The sequence below is a fragment of the Balaenoptera musculus genome, chromosome 18, assembly GCF_009873245.2.
Source record: "Balaenoptera musculus isolate JJ_BM4_2016_0621 chromosome 18, mBalMus1.pri.v3, whole genome shotgun sequence".
NCBI lineage: Eukaryota > Metazoa > Chordata > Mammalia > Artiodactyla > Balaenopteridae > Balaenoptera > Balaenoptera musculus.
The window spans coordinates 61,352,003-61,370,741 of NC_045802.1; positions in this window are offsets into that span (position 1 = coordinate 61,352,003).

An 18,739-nucleotide genomic window follows, 5' to 3' on the forward strand; every position below is an offset into this window, starting at 1 on the left:
TGCATTTGGATTTGGAGACAGCGTATTTATAACAGGGGTTTTCTATCACCCAATGTGTTGGATTACCATCAGCTTACAAATGTGGTTATGGACCAAAATGCTGGATGGAGTCAAGCTTCAACCCAGTTTAATTCTTGGAGTTTTGCCCAGATCAAATGTGCTTGGTAAGCTGGGACACCATACATGCTTTTGATGGACTACAGCTGAGTAATGAAACTTCAGTACTCCATAAACCCACTCCAGTTGTTCCGAGTACAGTGGGGAGCCCTAGCATGGCCACGTAGAGCAAGGCTGTGCAAATTCGTCCCTCCATGTTCCATCAACCCCATGTTTTCCGAGTGTGCTGAAAGCTAGCTCTCAGGCCACCTTCTTTTCTATTGCTGTATAACAGATTCCCACAAACTTAGCAGTTTATAACAACGCCCATTTATTAGCTTACAGTTGTATACGTCAGAAGCCTTGCACAGCGCGGCTGGGTTCTGCTCAGGCTAAAATCAGGGTGTCAGCCAGCCATGTTCTCATGTGGAGCTAGGCTTTTCCTAGCTCATTCTTGTTATTGGCAGAATACATCTCTTTGGTCTCGTAAAACTGAAGTTTCTGTTTCTTTGCTGGCTGTGGCTCTGAACTTTTAGAGGCTGGTCCCAGTTCCTTACCACGAGGTCCCCTCCATCTCAACAATGGAGAATGACCCTTTGACTTTCTCTAACTTCCTCTTCTGTGAGCAGCCAGAGAAACTTCTCTGCTTTAAAGTGCTCATATGATTAGGTCAGACCCTCCAAGATAATCTCCCCATCTCAAGGTTAATGGCCTCATATAACATAACCTAATCCCAGGAGTAAAACACATTCAATTCACAGTCCTGGAGATTGGGCAGGGTGTGTACATCAAGGACAGGGAATATAGGGGGACATCTTAGAAAACTGCCCGCCTTTGAGGCTTTTGTCACTTTCACGCTCAGCTTTACAGATTTCTTTGACTTGTCTACACCCAAGTCGTTTTTAAAACATTTTTTTCCAAAAGAAACTCAGAAAAACTCAAATTGTCACTAAATTAGTCTACATGTAATAAAATATACATAAAAGAAGTGTATTCCTGGGCTTGCAAACATGTTTCAAGGTGACACCAAATAAGTTTAGATGCTATTCATCATTTTCATTGCAAATGTAGCTTCAAATAAACCATCACTTTATGGTGAAGTACTTTTGTGACAGTATAGTAGCTGACAATAGATTATAATAATGACATTGTATTAACTCAGTATGATTTCTTTCTAACTCATGTCAAGCCTACTATGTATGCGAAGTAACAGGATTATTTTAATACTAATTTATGATTTTTTCCTACAAAAAATGTATTTTTTAGGATCTAGGAGATTAGTAGGCAAGAAGTAAAAAAAGTAATTATTGGTGATTTTGTCATGTCCACCTATCCTGAAATGCCTTATCCTCCTCTCCACATCTGATTATTATTTTTTTTAAATTTTATTTATTTATTTTTGGTTGTGTTGGGTCTTCGTTTCTGTGCGAGGGCTTTCTCTAGTTGCGGCAAGTGGGGGCCACTCTTCATTGCGGTGCGCGGGCCTCTCACTATCGTGGCCTCTCTTGTTGCGGAGCGCAGGCTCAGTAGTTGTGGCTCATGGGCCTAGTTGCTCCGTGGCATGTGGGATCTTCCCAGACCAGGGCTCGAACCCGTGTCTCCTGCATTGGCAGGCAGATTCTCAACCACTGCGCCACCAGGGAAGCCCCACATCTGATTATTAACTGGATTCTTATAGTAGCTAATTCTCAGCCAAAACTTTGATTTATCAAAGTATAGATGAAAAGGTACTTATTAAGAACACAAATGTCTGATTTGGAGGTGCTCACTAAAACACTAAAATGTATTACTAAGCATCAAATGGCTAATCTCAAATCGGGGTAAAGACCAATGATAGAAAATAAAATATGCAGTGGTGTAGTGTAACATTAAGAATAATAAAGAGTCAGACACTGGATAAGCTACTTAATTAACTTATCTTGAGTCTCAGGTTTTTCCACTATAAAAGCAGGGTGATCCTCCAACTTTACTGAATTGTGAGAATTGAATGATGTATCAAATATATAGCCTTTAATAAATGTTCAGTAAATACTTCTCTTCTCTGAAAGGAATAATATACTTTAAAATGGGAGAGGTCACCATTTAGATAGAGAACACTCCATAGATTTAATTCGACTTGTAAAAATTTGTAGATTCAGCTGCTGAAACAGAGTCAGAATAACAGTGGCTTAAATGATACTAAAGTACTTTTAAGTATTTGAAACAAAGAACCTGTAATAGTGGAATTGGTTAGATGATAGAATGCTTTAGAGAAGTCGAGTGGATGATGTGTCAACCCAGGGCTGAGCAACAGCAGGGAGTACCATCTCCTTACAGGACAACAGGAGGAGGAAGTGTTCCTGAGACTCAGGGGCTGGGATTATTAAGGAAATCAGCCAGAGATGCCAACCAAGGCAGAGGAAGAAATACCCTACTTTCTTCCTTCTAACAAAAGGCAGGTCACACAGTAGCCCGTGGGGTTTGAGAGGAGCAAAAAGGCAGTGAGTGTATCTGAGGGGTTCAGACCCTAGAACAGCATTCTAACTGGTGGCACTAAGAGAAATATAATTGACCAGTACCTCAGATTTTAGGTAATTCAAGACAAGCCTGGATCCTGAAAATACTGTTATGATTAATTCCCTTAATTGTGTTTTCTCAGAACTTCAGAACCATCACTAACAAAAAGAAAGCTGTCAAAGATAGAGACTTATTCCCTAAGCCCCTCCAGGCACGGCTGTGGAGGAGCATAAGGTTGGCAGCCTGAGGAACAATAATCAGGACTGTGGGCCTTGCCCGTCCTGGCCACAGGAGACGGTATAAAGCATCACTATTTGTTGTCTCACTTTTGCTCTTTTTCCAAAGGTGGCGATTCTGCCTGTCTTCATCATTATATTTGGTAGTTTGAGATGGAGAAGAGCATGCTTTTTAAAGGTGATCACAATAATGTGTATCCCAGCCTCCATGCTCTTAGTCTGGTGCAATTTTGACATGTCTGTTGAGATGTGGAGAGGGTCTGTGTTTTCTCGCTTTGAATCTGGGAGAGCCTGTGACCATGGAAAAACTGACACTGTGAGGTTTTTTTTTTTTTTTTTAAAGAAATTCACGTTCTTTTATTTATTTATTTATGACTGTGTTGAGTCTTCGTTTCTGCGCGAGGGCTTTCTCCAGTTGCGGCAAGTGGGGACCACTCTTCATCGCGGCGCGCGGGCCTCTCACCATCGCGGCCTCTCTTGTTGCGGAGCACAGGCTCCAGACGCGCAGGCTCAGTAATTGTGGCTCACGGGCCCAGTTGCTCCGCGGCATGCGGGATCCTCCCAGACCAGGGCTCGAACCCGTGTCCCCTGCACCGGCAGGCAGATTCTCAACCACTGCGCCACCAGGGAAGCCCGACACTGTGAGTTTTGAGGCTGCCTCCTGGTGGGGGTACAGCTTCTGCCTGGTCTTCTTGAGACACTTGCCCTTGGAACCAAACCAGCATACTTTGAGGAAGCTAATTACCCATGGGAAGAATCCATGTGTCGGTATCCCAGCCACCATCTCAGCTGAAAGTCAGTGTCAACCAAATATGAGTAACTGTGTCTTCAGATGATTCCAGCCATCAGCCTTTAAGCCATTTTAGCTAACTCCAAGAGGGGCAAAGATGGCATGTCCCCACCAAGCCCTTGCTAAACTGCAGAGCAAAATAAACATTATTGTTTTAAGCCACTAAGTTTTGGAGTGGTTTGTGACTCAACAGTAGATAAACCAGAACATAGGGTGATTAAACTTACGATTTAGTCAAATGTTGCCAGATATGATACCTCACATTGGACAGGAAAAACGTGCTTCTCAAGAGATCCTGGACATACCATTTTACTTAGTAGCTAGATTTGATTTTGTGTTCTCTGCCTCTGGGGAAGTGTAAGTGCATTTTCAGTTGTAAGTGGGATAATTGTATTTACTCTATTAAATAGAGGAAATGTGGGAATTATTTGTGCATGTCTAAAATGATGTTATAAGCGGGACTTTCCTGTCTCCATTTTGACAAAGGCACCAGTAATCAGTGTCAGGTTAACTGAGAGGGGGACAGATCTCAACTTCATATTGATTTATTCAACGTGGAGTGCTTATAATGAGCCACTTGTTATTCTAAGTGCTGGAGATAGAGCAGTGAACAAAGCAGTTAAAATTGTCTGCCCACAAGAAGCATACGTATGCAGAATTAGAAAGGAAATGGCTCTAAAGACCTGTTCCTTAAGGAGTATAAAAAGGGGTCAAGGTAAAGAGGAGTTTGGGTAAGAGACTTTATTGAAGAGTTGTTGGCATGTGTACTGGTCAGGAGACACCAAGTTATGTTGTGGTTTTGCACAGATGAGCCAGATGTCAGACATGTGTAGGATATCATGGATCTTGTTGTGTAAGGGCCAGAAAACCTCAGCAGGAAAAGGACGAAGATGAACACATACAGGTATACGAGTGCGGAGAGAATGGTAGAAGACCATCTGGAGGTGAAATTCATCTGACTGCCTGGGTCAAGGGCGCTGTGGGAGAGAGAGATCCTGCATTAAGAAATGTCTGAAGAGAAGGGGTGGGGGCCAAGAGCAGAAAGACACCCACCTCTGTCCCCCCACTACCCTCCACTGCCACTTCCCATGATGCGTCTCCAGAGAAAGCAGGTCGCAGTTTAGGAGAAAAAGAATGTTTGATACTAAATAAAATTTAAAATTTTGTTTCATAATTTGTACTGGGCGTTCTACTTTTTGAATTGAAACTGTGCTTACCACTAACAGTAACTGAAGAACTTTTATTTTCTGTGAGTGAGTGACCACAAAAACCATGAGTCTGCTCAAGTATTCTTTCGCCATAAGGAAAGATTACCTGAACTGAATAAATTTTGAAACCAAGGTAAGAGACATAACTTGTCATTGTGATGACAGTCCTTACATCATGCTTGTTCAACACACCCAGTTTGCCTCTGTGGGGTGATGAGTGTGTTTTTCCCAGGGGGACCATGAATAGTTCTCCATGTATCCTACTCTGTTACTGGTGAGAGAAGTCCATTTTCCTGTGGGGAATGAGTTACTCCACCTCTCTTTAGTCATAAAAGTGGACACCTGAATCAGTCTCAGTGAGAATGTTGGGTAAAAGGTAGCATTTGACCCCAAAGTCCATGAGACTCTACTTTCATAGCTATAGGGGAAGAGCTTCATCTTTCAGTTGGGGTTACTAAGTTGTGGGTGGCCATTTTATCCCCCACAATGTGGAAAAAAAGAAAGATAGTGCAAGCCTGTATCATTTTAATCCCAGATCCATGAAGATTTACCATGAAAAAACTCTTACTTATACAGGCCAGCTAAATTTACATTTTTACTTAAGCTAGTTTGAGTTGTCACTTGCCACGGAAAGAGTTTTGACCAATGTTAAAATGTTATTCTTTGACCAAAGAATTATACCTTCCTCTCACTTTTTCACAAATTGAAAGTGAATTAAAAAAATTATCAGATAAATAAGGTATAAAGTAAATTCAAGAAGAAGGCTGCTGGTGCTTGACTTGAATTCAGACTCAACACAGTGGAGTGGTTTTTGATCTGATCCTCTTTGGCAAGTTAGGAATCCTTATGATCGTGCAGAAGACATCTTCAAGCGTGGTTTGCAGGGCTTACAGGTGCTTGCAGATTCCCGTTTGGAGTGAAATTTCCTGACCTCTCTTATTATCATTCATAGTCTGAAGAATTTTCTCCAGTGCTGGACCATCCACGAAGGTGTCTGCTTTCAGTATCCCTTTTCCAGAGTGGCAACTTGTGTCTAAAGATAAGCTAAGCGACTTTTCATCAGTATCTACAGTGTCACTTCAAGGCCTCCAATCCAAGGATTTACCTTATTCATGTGACTGAAAATATCTGTCAAATGACCCAATCCATGAATCAACTCTTCTTCATCAAACTGACCTGGAATTTGGGTTGGTGTTCTCCACCTAACAGTAAAACTTCTGCACAAGGTTTATTTAAATATGTGAAGACTTGTCTTTTGGAAATTGGCACATATATTATATTTCTTGTTATGACAAAACCTCTTGAAAGGTAGTAATTCAAGGCCCCATTTAGCTGTTGACATGCCAACTTATGATCTAGTATTCCACTGACATGTGGCACTTCCTTCTTCATTCACCCACAAAACCAGACGAGTTCCAACTCCATGGGGGCTCATCTGTGCTTGGAGTAGCAGGACATTTCTTCCAGCTGAAATTTTCTTTGGCAAAGTCATGTCTTGAAGATACTGATACCACCAAATGGGTAATTCTTTTTTGATGTTATCAGTGGAAACACCATGGACAAAAACAGGAGCTGATTACACTGACATTTAATTGTTTCATCCGATGGTAAGCTGAAGGGGAAAATAACAATAACTTACATGAATTTAAATTTAACTTATGCAAATATTAGAATTTGTTGTGATGATTCTTAAGTACATGCCCACATGTACTTGACTGAATTTGACTAAACCATTTAAATAACATTTAATCTAATAACTGGTCATAAGATGACAATGGTTTTAAATCAGATACTTTGAAAGATAGTATAATTTTTTTCTTTTAGTTTCTATCAGCAGGAATTTTTTTATATTCATGTAAATATAAGAGGATGTCCAATTTGTTTGAGATATAAGGCAAATATGCGTCCAAGATACTAAAAGGGTAAACATCATTTTGGAATGGTTGCTAATTGTACTTAGCTAAATATTAAATTGTCAGACTTTCAGAACAAATATTATTCTTGAACATGGGCCATGCTTTTGAGTTTATAAATATTAGTGTTCAATCAACAGTTACATCTACAATAGTACATATCTTTACTATTGACTCTAGTAGAGTAAATATCTTTAATTCTTTCTTAATGATTAAATTAGTGTGTTATTCATGTTACTTATATACTAGAGCATAATATTTAAGAAAATTGGTTGTCTAACAGCATCAGCATATATGAAGGACTTGAGTGATAAATAATGTCTTCTGATCACATTTATCCTTTAATAATAATAATAATAATGATAATAATATCTCTTCAGAATCTTTTCTAATTTCGGCTTAAGTGTCATGTTCTCAAATTTACACCAAGTCATTACAAAAAATAACTGCCTGAAAACTTGCTTTTGCATTGTTATATTAAACATTTTGTTAATACGTTGTCTTTCCTGAAGCTTAATATACCAGTTGAGACAAGTACTGAGAAAAGAGAAGGAAATAAAAGCAAGAAGGAAGGTAGGGAGGGAGGGAAGAAGAAAGGAAGGAAGACAAGTAAAGAAAGGATTTGCCTCTTAAGGATGTGGTAGTCTTTTCAGAAAATGAAATGGTGCCTATTTACTTGCCTTTCTCCCTGACTGGGCTGTGAATTCCTTGAGGACAGAAAGTTTATCTTCTCCACTTGTATTTTTCTGGTCTAGCACAGAAGTTTGTATGTGATGGAAATTCAAGAATATTCGGTACCTAAACGAATGAACAAGTAATATTTCTCTTTTTTTTTTTTTTATTTTTATACTGGCAGAAAACGGTAACACTTTTGCTTTCTCTTCCTCTTTGGGGTGCTGATTTTCTATTTAGACCTATTTGTTATATTTAATGTGGTGGAAAGTGCAGAGGCTCTGAGGCTAGATTGCTTGAGTTCAGATCCTGACCCCATTTAAGGTTGTTTACTCAATATTATTATTGTTATTGTTCACTTTTTTTTTTTTTTTTTTTGCTATTTCTCACCATCCTGTTCCAATCTAGCCACACTCCTGTCCTCACTATCCCACAGGCAAATCAAATTACTATTTTTCCATCTTCTTTCTCATTTTGTTCCCATTTCCTAGAACATCTTTCTCTTTCTTTTCTATTTGTCCAAGTTATATTCAGTCTTCAAAGCCCTCAGTGGTTGCTTCTCTTCAGTGAAAACTTCCCTGTTGCATCAAGACTTCCTTGAACACCTTGGCACTCATTGCAAAGTCTAACGCCCATGTTTATTCTTAATTTTCATTTCTGTGTTTCTGTGTCAGCCTTGCCTCCCCAACTAGTCTGTAATTTCCATTAAGGTAGAAATCATGTCTCTACCTCTTCTGTATAACACTAAACAGCCCAGTTCTTTATTCTACCTGTAACATGTACTTTCATACTTTGTTTTCCCGTGTGAAATTGTATTGATGATAACATGTTATATGTTACAAAACTTTCACATGTATTCATTACCCATAAACATCTAGAGTTATTTTTATAAGAATAATTCTAATGTAAAATTACACCATAAACAAAACATTTTAAAATGAGAGGTTTCAAATAGATATATTTAAAACATAATGAATCAGAATAAAATTTTGAGATGGTGTCAGGTTTTAAACATACGAATACATTTGAATATAGACTATATCAACAAACTGATAGTTCTAGGAAACTTTCTGAGAGAAGATTTATTTGTCGTAGAATTCAGGTCAGACCTAGAAAACCTCAAATGTTAAATTTCTAAGAAGGTTGATTGAGTCTACAAAGGAAAACAGAAGATTGTACAGTATTCTTAAAGTTGCAGAAAAATCTCTTGAAACATTAACATTATTCAGTTTGCCTAAGGATGTGTATGCCTCGAAATAAAGAGTGTATATGTCTCCAAACACAGTTTTCCCATCTCTCTCCCCTGTGAAGCCCTGCTCCGTCTTCTTGTGACCCTCTTCTAACGCTGTCACCAGCAAAAATATGGCATGGTTCATTCTGAAGTCCTCTGACCACAGCAACTGCAAGATTTCTTTCAGATGTCACCAGATCTCTAAAGTTAGCATGAAATAAGATTAGCGTTTGGCAGCAGTTCATATGTAGATGATGGTGGAGAGTTTCAGGGCTGTCTTTGGCCTCAACCACAGATAGGACCCATTGCCTGCCTTTCTCTGTAGAAGATTCCCTAGAGCTATGGGGACATGGCTGCTGGACTTGTCAAACACTCAAGAAAGACAGATTGGATGGAAAGAATTCTGTCATTGGCTCTTTACCTGAGGTGGGGCATTTGAAGGTTTAAGTTTGCTAAGTTGGCGGTTTTGCCTCTATTTCCAGTCCCAGGCAGAAGACATGGACCTCCTTATTTGTCACGCCAAGTAAGCCTGAAAAATTTTCCACCAAACCAGCCAGGGACGCTGGGACTCTGGTGGGAGCCAAGACAGTCCATCAGGCCTCAGCTGCCATATAGTGAGGCCATCTGGTCCTGTGTGAAGCACCCACAGCATTAGCGGAATCGATAACAGCCATAACTGTCATTAGCAACATCACTGCACAAGAAAAGGCCCTGCAGAGCCATATTCCACAGTTATGGATACATTTTAAAAAATCACGAAAAATTTATAAGCATCTGTTTTTTAAAAATGTGTATAATCTGCTTTGTTTTCTGTTACATGAAGGATTTATTGTTGTTATTCTCTAATTTCTACCAATTAAAATTTTCAAACAGCATAACTATAGAAACTCGTTAATATTTACTTGAAATCTTTTAGTCCATATACAGTTTTCTATATACTTATCAGTATTCTTTTTTCATGAAATAGTCCCTTCTATTTTCCAAATAGAATTTACTGAAATGTGAGCCAATATAAATATTTTCCCTGGATAGACAAAGTACATTAACTTAAAGTAGAAACCATACATACCGCCTATGTATTATTTTCAGCATTTTTTTCCTTCACAGAATTGTGTTTCTCACAGATGTTTATGTCTTGTTCTGCGAACGATTGAATTATCTGGGTATTGCCACTTTTGAACAGTTGGTGGCTCCAATGCTTTGCAACTGTCTTGTTAAGTGCAGCACCAAAATAGGCTAGCTCTCTTTAAAGTGTTCAATGCAGAATTTGAAAACGAAAATGCATTTGAATGAATATGGTGCATTTAACCAGAAACTGAAAGTTATATCAGATATGAATTCAGAAGAAAAGTTTTAAAACCTAACATGTGATTCAGACCATGTAATATAGTGTGAATACATGTTAGTACATTCACTAAGTGCTCTTAAGGGATCAAAAGTGTTCCACTAGAAATATAATGTAAGCCACATATGTAATCTAAAAATTTTCCCAATAGCCACATTTTAAAAAGAATAAAAAGAAATGGGTGAAACTAATATTTCATTGCTAAGGAAGGCAAAAATTTAACTTTTCAAGTGTAAATGGTCTGTACATTTATACAACATGCCAACTAGGTGATTATGGTGTGCTAGGTATTATTGTTACATTGGGATTACGTAGAGAAAATAAGGCATTAAAAAAGATGGAGAACAGTAAATTGGTTCTGGGCCTTGGTGAATAAACTTGACTTGCTACTTAAACATATAGAAATTGAACATGCTTTTCAAGCTAGTCAAGGGTGTTTATTACCTCCTCAATTGTAAATTGAGGTTTTACATCAAAAAATCTAGAACATCTGGAAAAACAAGTCATCTGTACCATCTGTTATAGTCTAATTCAGGAATAATGATCCAGGGAGGAAAAGGAAACAAAAACCAGTAAGCTGGTAACAATTCCAAAAACAACTACTAGAAAAATATTTGTGTAATGATTAGTATCTTGGATTTTTCGATTGATGAGCATTTACCATCTGTGGCCACAACGGTTAGATCTATTTCTGGACAGTAATAATCTGGGATAAGTCAGGAACTGGAAACTTACTATGAAGGATACCATGTAGAAAAACTTAAGATGAAATTGTACAGTAAGAATATGTTGTATTAAGTTTTAATTCTTCATCCTTTAAATATTCATGAATAGATTATATTTCTACATTCAACAAATATTTATTCTATGCTTGCAATCTGTAGGCACCTGAGATCATTTAAGTAACTTTATTTCCTTATTATATGTTAGGCTCTCTTTTGTATTTAACTACCATGGTTTTTGAATGGACCGACTTTCACATTGGAACTCACAGAGGTCTTTGCAGAATAGGTGAGTTATGGGAAGTTGAAGCTTGGATTGGGTTGACAGTAGTAAGACTGATGAAGAGTAAATCCCAGAAAATCTCTGAATGGAGAATTGATAATACAATGATTGACCATATATGAATGTTAAAAGAGAAAGGAATACCCGTGACATAATACAATAATATGATAGCAATTCAGTCTGAAATGTTGTGATGAAAGTGATGAAACTAAGGCACTTGGATAAGATTTTTTTTTTCTTAGTGATGAGAGCATTATTATTTGGAGAGTAGAAGTCTGATGAATGCAGCTCTTGAAGAGGTTTCTAGGGAAGTGAAGCCGGCAGGCAGTTGAGGACGAACAGACACATTGTAAGCAGAGAGCAGAGCCAAGACATTGTTTGATGGCAAACATTTTGTTATGAACCATAAATAGTTGGCTGTGGAGCTCCCCGAAACAGAACTCCATAGCCTGCCAGGGCAGAAAAAATTCTGTGAGCACATTAAAAGTTTATTTGTTCCATGTTTTCTGCTTCTAATTAAAATTTCATAGTAAGGAAAAAAAGTTTTAGCTTTAACTGTAAATGTATAGATGTTTGTACTGTGCAGACTCTGTTTTTATTTTGAGTCTTATAGATTAGCCAGAAAGGTAAATAAGAATAAAACTATTAAACTGGTTTTTCTTTGATGAAATTTAAAAATTATTAGATATAATATTTTGTTCAAGGTATCAGTAATTGTTGTGAGAATCAGAAATGTAACATAAAGGAAGCCCTAAAGTTCAGTGGCCCAGGGTGACTCTCTTTCCCCACATGCTTAAGTGAAAATTAGCCAAAACCAAAAAATAATCTCAGCTTTTCAGATTTCTACTTGTTTTACTTAATTTCTTTAAGTGTGTGTATGTGTGCATGTGTGTGCGTATGTATCATGTAAGTATCTGTGTGTTTTCCTCTTAAATGATTCCTTGATTAGAGCAGCTCAAGTTTCCAATGCATGTTACTGGGCCTTAAAACAAAATATTCATTTTGAAACTTTCTGATTATCTGAGAACAAATACTAATATTCTAAGCTAACCACATTCCCTCTTCTGCTAATTGCTTTGAGGCTACAAAAATGAACTCTTCATTGATTCTGTACAAAAGAACTTCACTTTAGTGGAGGTGATAAAGGAAGACATACGAACAATCATACGCAATAACGAGGCAATAAATGCCACAGAAGAGGAACAAATGAAATAATATGAGAATGGAGGAGGGGATCATGGCTTCATATAAGACAAAGTGGCTTCATGAACAATGAGTGTAATTTGAGACACGTGTAGGGAATGGGAATAAAGGTCGAGGAACCAATAGCTTAGTCAAGGGCACAAAGATGGGAAAAGAAGTGATGCAGTTTGGCTTGAATGAAGTACAAAAGGAAACAGTGGAAAACAACTCTGAAGAGGTAGGTTGGGGTTCAGCTCAAAAGGGACCTGGAGTGACACACTATGTAATGGACAGAGGTGTGTCGTTAGGGCTTTTAATGAGCAGAGTGACAGTGCTAGGGCAGTGGTTAAGAGCACAGGCAGATCAGACAGACCTGTGTTCCGGATCCGGTTCTCCTGCTCGCTGGCATTGTGACCTCCTCGAGCTACTTAATCTCTCTGAGCCTTGATTTCTTTCATGTGTGTAATAGGAACTACAATTGTACCTACAGGCTGTAACATGGATTAATGAAAAAATGAACGTTAAACACTTACCACAGACCCTGGCACATAATAAGTGGTTAAAAAAAGGCTACTGCTAATATCAGTAATGCTAATAAATATAATAAGATAGCCATGGCTTTTGCATTATGTGAAGCCGTTTTAAATCCTGAGTTACCCAAACCATGAGACAAAACCACCTGCCACCTTTCTATTGCAGAGCTAGGTTTATTTTCTATGCTATTACGAAGATTATCGACCTTGTTTTCATCTGTATATATTTTAGTCTGTCTTTATGTGTTTGTAGAATATGGAGCCTCAAAAGTTAATTATGTATGATTTTTTTTTCAAATCTACGTAAATAGTGAGACTGTGTCAATCCATTTGAGCATTAAATGTTTTTGCTTGTTGTTTCTCAAGAGCCCCTCTTTAAACCCAATAATATTTTTAAAAATTTATAGAATTTAGGGGCTTCCCTGGTGGCGCAGTGGTTGAGAGTCTGCCTGCCAATGCAGGGGACACGGGTTCGTGCCCTGGTCTGGGAGGATCCCACATGCCGCGGAGCGACTAGGCCCGTGAGCCACAACTGCTGAGCCTGCGCGTCTGGAGCCTGTGCTCCGCAACAAGAGAGGCCACGATAGTGAGAGACCCGCGCACCGCGATGAAGAGTGGCCCCCGCTTGCCGTAACTAGAGAAAGCCCTTGCACAGAAACGAAGACACAGCACAGCCAAAAATAAATAAATAAATAAAATTAAAAAAAATTTTTTTATAGAATTTCATAGCTGGAAGAGATATAACAGGCCATTTAGCTCAGTCCCTCTAGAGAAATTGGAGACTCTGAGAGGCTTGGTGACTGGCATAAGGTAACAGAATATTAAAGATGGAGGGAAATTTTGACTAGATCCAGGGGCTGATGAGGAGGAAGTAATTTGCTTTTTTTTTTTTTTTAAGTAATGTGATTAAAAGTGACTTTCTTTTTAAGAAACAACACAAAAAATACTGCAAAGAAACTTAATGAGGATTCACTGGTCAAGTAATAATAAAGTAACAGGGACAACATTGTATTTTACTTACAGATTATCCAAATTAGCATACAATCAGCACAAACATGTCAGTAACATATTCTTTGGTTCCTCTGGAGCTTTTTAGATAGTTGTTGAGATTTACTGCTTATCTTTTCACTCTTGGCTGTTTACAGTGACTTGGTTTTGTCTCCTCTCTGCCGCCTCTCGGACTCCCCATCGGAGAAGTTACTGGAGAGAAGGGGAGTGCTGAGGCCCTGTGGGCAGGAGCAAGGGACCTGGGAGCAGAGGAAGCCACAGGGGAGAAGGGCAGAGACAGGAGCTGAGCACCTTTTGAATAACTTGAAGAGCCTGGTATGCTTCCACTTAGCTGCTTAAACCCATTGCCTCAGGCTCCTCAATTTGCACTCAGGCACATTAATTAATTTGGATATAAAGATTCATATTTAAAAATTTACTGAGCTGCAAAATGAACAGTCATAAAGTCCTATCAAATATCTGAAAATCTCAAAAAAAAAACCAATCTGAAAATCTCTTGTTATAGGAATGTTAGTCAAGCATTTCCTTTTAGAGCTCTTTGCTTCCACTCATCTTTTAGTTTACTTCCTTTCCTTCCTCTAATGTGGGGGAATGTAGATTCCTTTTTGAGGCCAGTATGGAATTTTATTTGTTTAAAATGCTCATTTTCAGATTTCAACTATAAATTTGGAAAAGCCTGATTCTATAAAAAAGAAAGTAATAAACCAGAAATAACCAGTTAGTGTATTTTTATCATCCTGTTTTCTATGCAGTTTTTACAGCAGCTGCAAACATGTTCTATCTACGTCTCAATCTTAGTTTTCTCATCTGATATTCCTCAAGTTATTTGAAACTTTTAAAGTAAAATTTTTATGGACAACATTATATGCTATCGTGTTGATGTGATATATGGATTATTTTTTATTAGTGCGCTGAGTGGATGAGAATAAGAGCATGAATCTATGCTTGCTAAACCTAATGAGTCTCAACATAGATACATAGATATCCCCTTAGATACAATGACTTATCATAAGGAGATATTTGTACTTTATTTTAAAGTTTGTATTGGATTAAAGTGCATTTTGAAACATTAGAAGGACATGTGTTAAGCAATTGCACAAGACAAACAGCTTGCTTCTTGAGCTTTCTGCTTAGGGAAGCCATTGTAGCCTTTCTTTGCACGCTGGTGAGGGCAGCCATAACCCTTTACGGTCCTTATTTGTTTATGTGCTTGTCTATCCTTCTGAACTGTGAATTTTTTGAAGGAAGAGACGGCATGTGATTCAGCTCTGCATCTCTAGTTCTGTACTTGGAACAGAGCCTGGCCTGTAGGTGCTTTGATGTTAGAATGAATCAATGAAATGATTCAGGGCACACCGATGTTGATAAAGGACTCAACGGGGTTTGGTCTAAATGAGTGGTTTAGGTAATGCTTTTTGGATTCTGAGGGAACATTCATTGTGTTAAATGTGTGGACAGGGTGATATTGGAGATCTAGTATGATGGCTTCTCCAGTTTTTCTCTAGGTAACATCTGAAGTGACAATAAGGAACAGAGAATGCAGGGAATGTGCTTTGAATTCTGAAATATAGAAACTTTTGTTTTCTTCTGAGAGAGGCATAAGCTAATTAGTGAAAGCCAAGTCACAGTTAAAAAGCATAGGTTGCTTTATGATTGTAGAGAAATTTTCTTAAAATGTTATTTGTGATTATTTACATTTATTTGGATTTAAAAAGATAAAGCAGGCTGATAGAACCTGTGTATTGTAGATCTCTCTCTGCAGAATATTTATGTTTTCCCCTTCATAAAGAGCAATAGATATCATTCTATGTTTAGTTTCCATGGTTAATATGTTATGGACCAAGTAATCAATATTTTGTTTTGCATAGTACATGTTATGCTCAATAGATATTTGTCAGTCAATGAAATGACTTGTATTTGAAAATAAGTAATGAATACTGGTATGATTTTAGTTTTGAAATTATACTTTTATAAACATAATAATTATTTTCCTAAATTACTAGTCAAATTTTATTGCATTAAGACTAATTCAATAGCTATTAGACCAGTAGACAATATGACTTAAAATTGGTAGTTTAAGTCTAGATATCTACCCTCAAATTTCTGAAGAGCAAATATCAGACATGTTATCATTATTAAATTATCATCCGTCAGCCTTCTTAATTGTACTCGAGTGCAATGAGTAGGAATATGAGCCTCCACTCCCATTAGTTTACTTTCTAATGAGGCAGTGTACATCTAAGTCTCCTACAGAGATTGATTAGCCTTTTAAGGTGCTGCTCCAAGCCTTTCTTTCAGGCATTGATTCAACACATACTTACTGAGTTCCTAGATCTTTTGAGCAATGTGGGGCAGCTTAAGATTTTCTTAGGGAAACAAAGCATAACCACATAATAACTTAAATAATGATACGTAATTGAGCAGCAAATAATGATTGGCACAATAATGTAGGAAACGAGTTGAGCTTTCAAAGAAAGAAAGAGAGGAAGAAGGAAGTAATTCCAGATTTAACTGATGCTTACAAGTAGAAATGAACAAGGTATATTGGGGAGAGTGGTAAATCATGGATTTCTCTCCCGCTGGAAAAAACAATTGGCTCATGTAGGAAGGAGAGTGGATTTACAGCAAAGTAAAGTGTTTTCACTAAGCCTAAATACTGAGCCTGCATAAGTGTTTTATGAGAATTACTCTGGATCCCAAACCAAGAATCTATTTTTGGATAAGGTCCAGGAATCTGCATTCTAATACACTAGGTTGATATGATGCAGGTATTCCCCCAACTATATTTGAAGAAACACAGGGTTAGATGGTGGAGTCTGCTTTGCCATCAATTAATAATCAATTCAATAATATTTCAGTTTTTTGAATAGAGTACAGGCCTGATACAAACTGACCTGGGCCCAGGAGGATGATTTAGATCAGGAAGAGATTTTTAAGTGATGAACTCTCTCTGGAAACTAATGCAATCAACTGCTAACTTAATGAGAAAGAGTGAGGTAGTTGGAATGAAAAAGATGAATATGGGAGAAAGGTGGATAAATTGCCAAGTCTTAAAATTTATATTACATAGAGACATTAGAGGAGAGAGCAGATACAATACATTCTGGGTTAGCAAGGATGATTTTATTAATAAAAAGAACAGACTTCAGGGTCTTGTGTTTGTTAAATTATCCTAGGACTGCCGTAACCAGTTACCACAACTGCCACAAACTCTGTGGCTTAACACAGCAGAATATTGTTCTCGCATAGTTCAAGAGGCCAGAAATCTGAAATCAGGGTGTCAGCAGGTCTGGTTTCTTCTGGAGGCTCTAAGGAAGGAACCATCCCATGCCTCTCTTCTGGCTTCAGGTGGTTGTAGCATCCTTGGCATTCCTGGGGTTGTAGCTGCATCACTCCAGTCTCTACCTCCCTCTTCACATCTCCTTTTTCTCTGTCTCTGTGTTATTTCATCTTCTTATAAGGGCACCAGTCACTGGATTTTGGGCTCACGCTAAATCTAGGATAATATCATCTCCAAATCCTTGATTAATTACATCTGCAAAGGCCCTATTTCCAAATAAAGTCACATTCTGAGGTTCTGGGTAGACATGAATTTTTTGAGGGGAACACTATTCAACCCAGTACATCCTTCTAGAAATATGTAGGAAAAGAAGAGCAAATCTTAAGTTCTAAGCCTTGGGATATACTAACCATTGGGAGGCAGGAGAGAGGGGGAGAAACAGGCAAAAGAATAGAGAAGGAAATGTTGGAGAGCTAGGAGCACTAGGGCCGCACTGCCAAGAAAGCTGAAGAGCTTTAAGAGAATGACTTTAAGAGAATGTTTAGCAACCTCAGGTTCAGCCAATTATGCAAAAAATCAGCCACGAGGTTTTTGGACTAATGTGATTTGTTAACATCAGGAGAACAGTTACAAGATCATTTGAGAATATGGGCAGAAAAAGAAGAGTGAGGGAAAACTAGGATGATATATAGGAACTGCAGTAGGTCAGATGGAGTTTTTTTTCCTCCCAAGATAGGAAAGACCAGAGTACAATTCTCCTTCAGGAGCAGAAAGTTGGCAATTATGTAAAATCTCCGCAGCCACCTCCAGAGGGAGGATTGTTGTCTCTTCTCACAAAATCTGGATCAAGAAGGGAATTCAAAAGTGGTCAGAGCAAGGGATTTCTCCTTTCTGCCTGAGAGCATGAACTGCTTGTACCTTTTCATATGCAAATCTAAAGAATTAGACTGAATGCTAATTAAATTGCAAAGACATTTGTAAAGTGATATCACATCTAGGGGTAGTTAATAAGGCCTGTTCCTGGACCTTATTTATAAATAGCAAAGATTAAACATATGATAAAAGGAGTTTTTAGATGGAACAATTAAAGATCAATTATGACAATGGTGCACGGCCGTGAAAGCCTCTGGAAGAACTTGCCTACTCGTTAATCAAGGATAATTATCAATTATGAGGCTTTATCATTAGTAGAGCGTCTACACTTTGCATCTTAAAAAGCTAACGATAATTAGTCTCCAGTTCTTGCTGTAAGTGCTCATTATGTTCTGAGAGGAGTATTTTTTAAAAAATGACTTTTAACTCATGACCTTGGGCAACTTAGACTCTCCTGTCCTGACACTGAGTTGAGATAAAGCTCCTTGTTGCCATTACCCCCCATCACCCCAAATAATTTGACAGGTGCATAAATGCTAAATAATATGAAGAAATTGTACTATGAATATGAGGAGGGCAAAAGATTTTAGTTTTGAATAGTTGTTGGGTTCAGAGGAGCGGGTTTATTGTCCTAATTACATCCGGGATGTAACTAACAGATCAGGAATTAATGACCGGTATTTTTCCAATGGAGAAGAATCATAATGTCTATTTACTGAGTGCTTATATGAACCAAGAATTGAACAAAACACGTCACATATGTTATCTCAGTTAACCCTGTCAATAACATAACAGGTATTCTATTTCCCCCTCATTTTACGTAATAAGGAAAGAGTGTCAGCGTGGTTTAACAACTTGTCCAAAATGACAC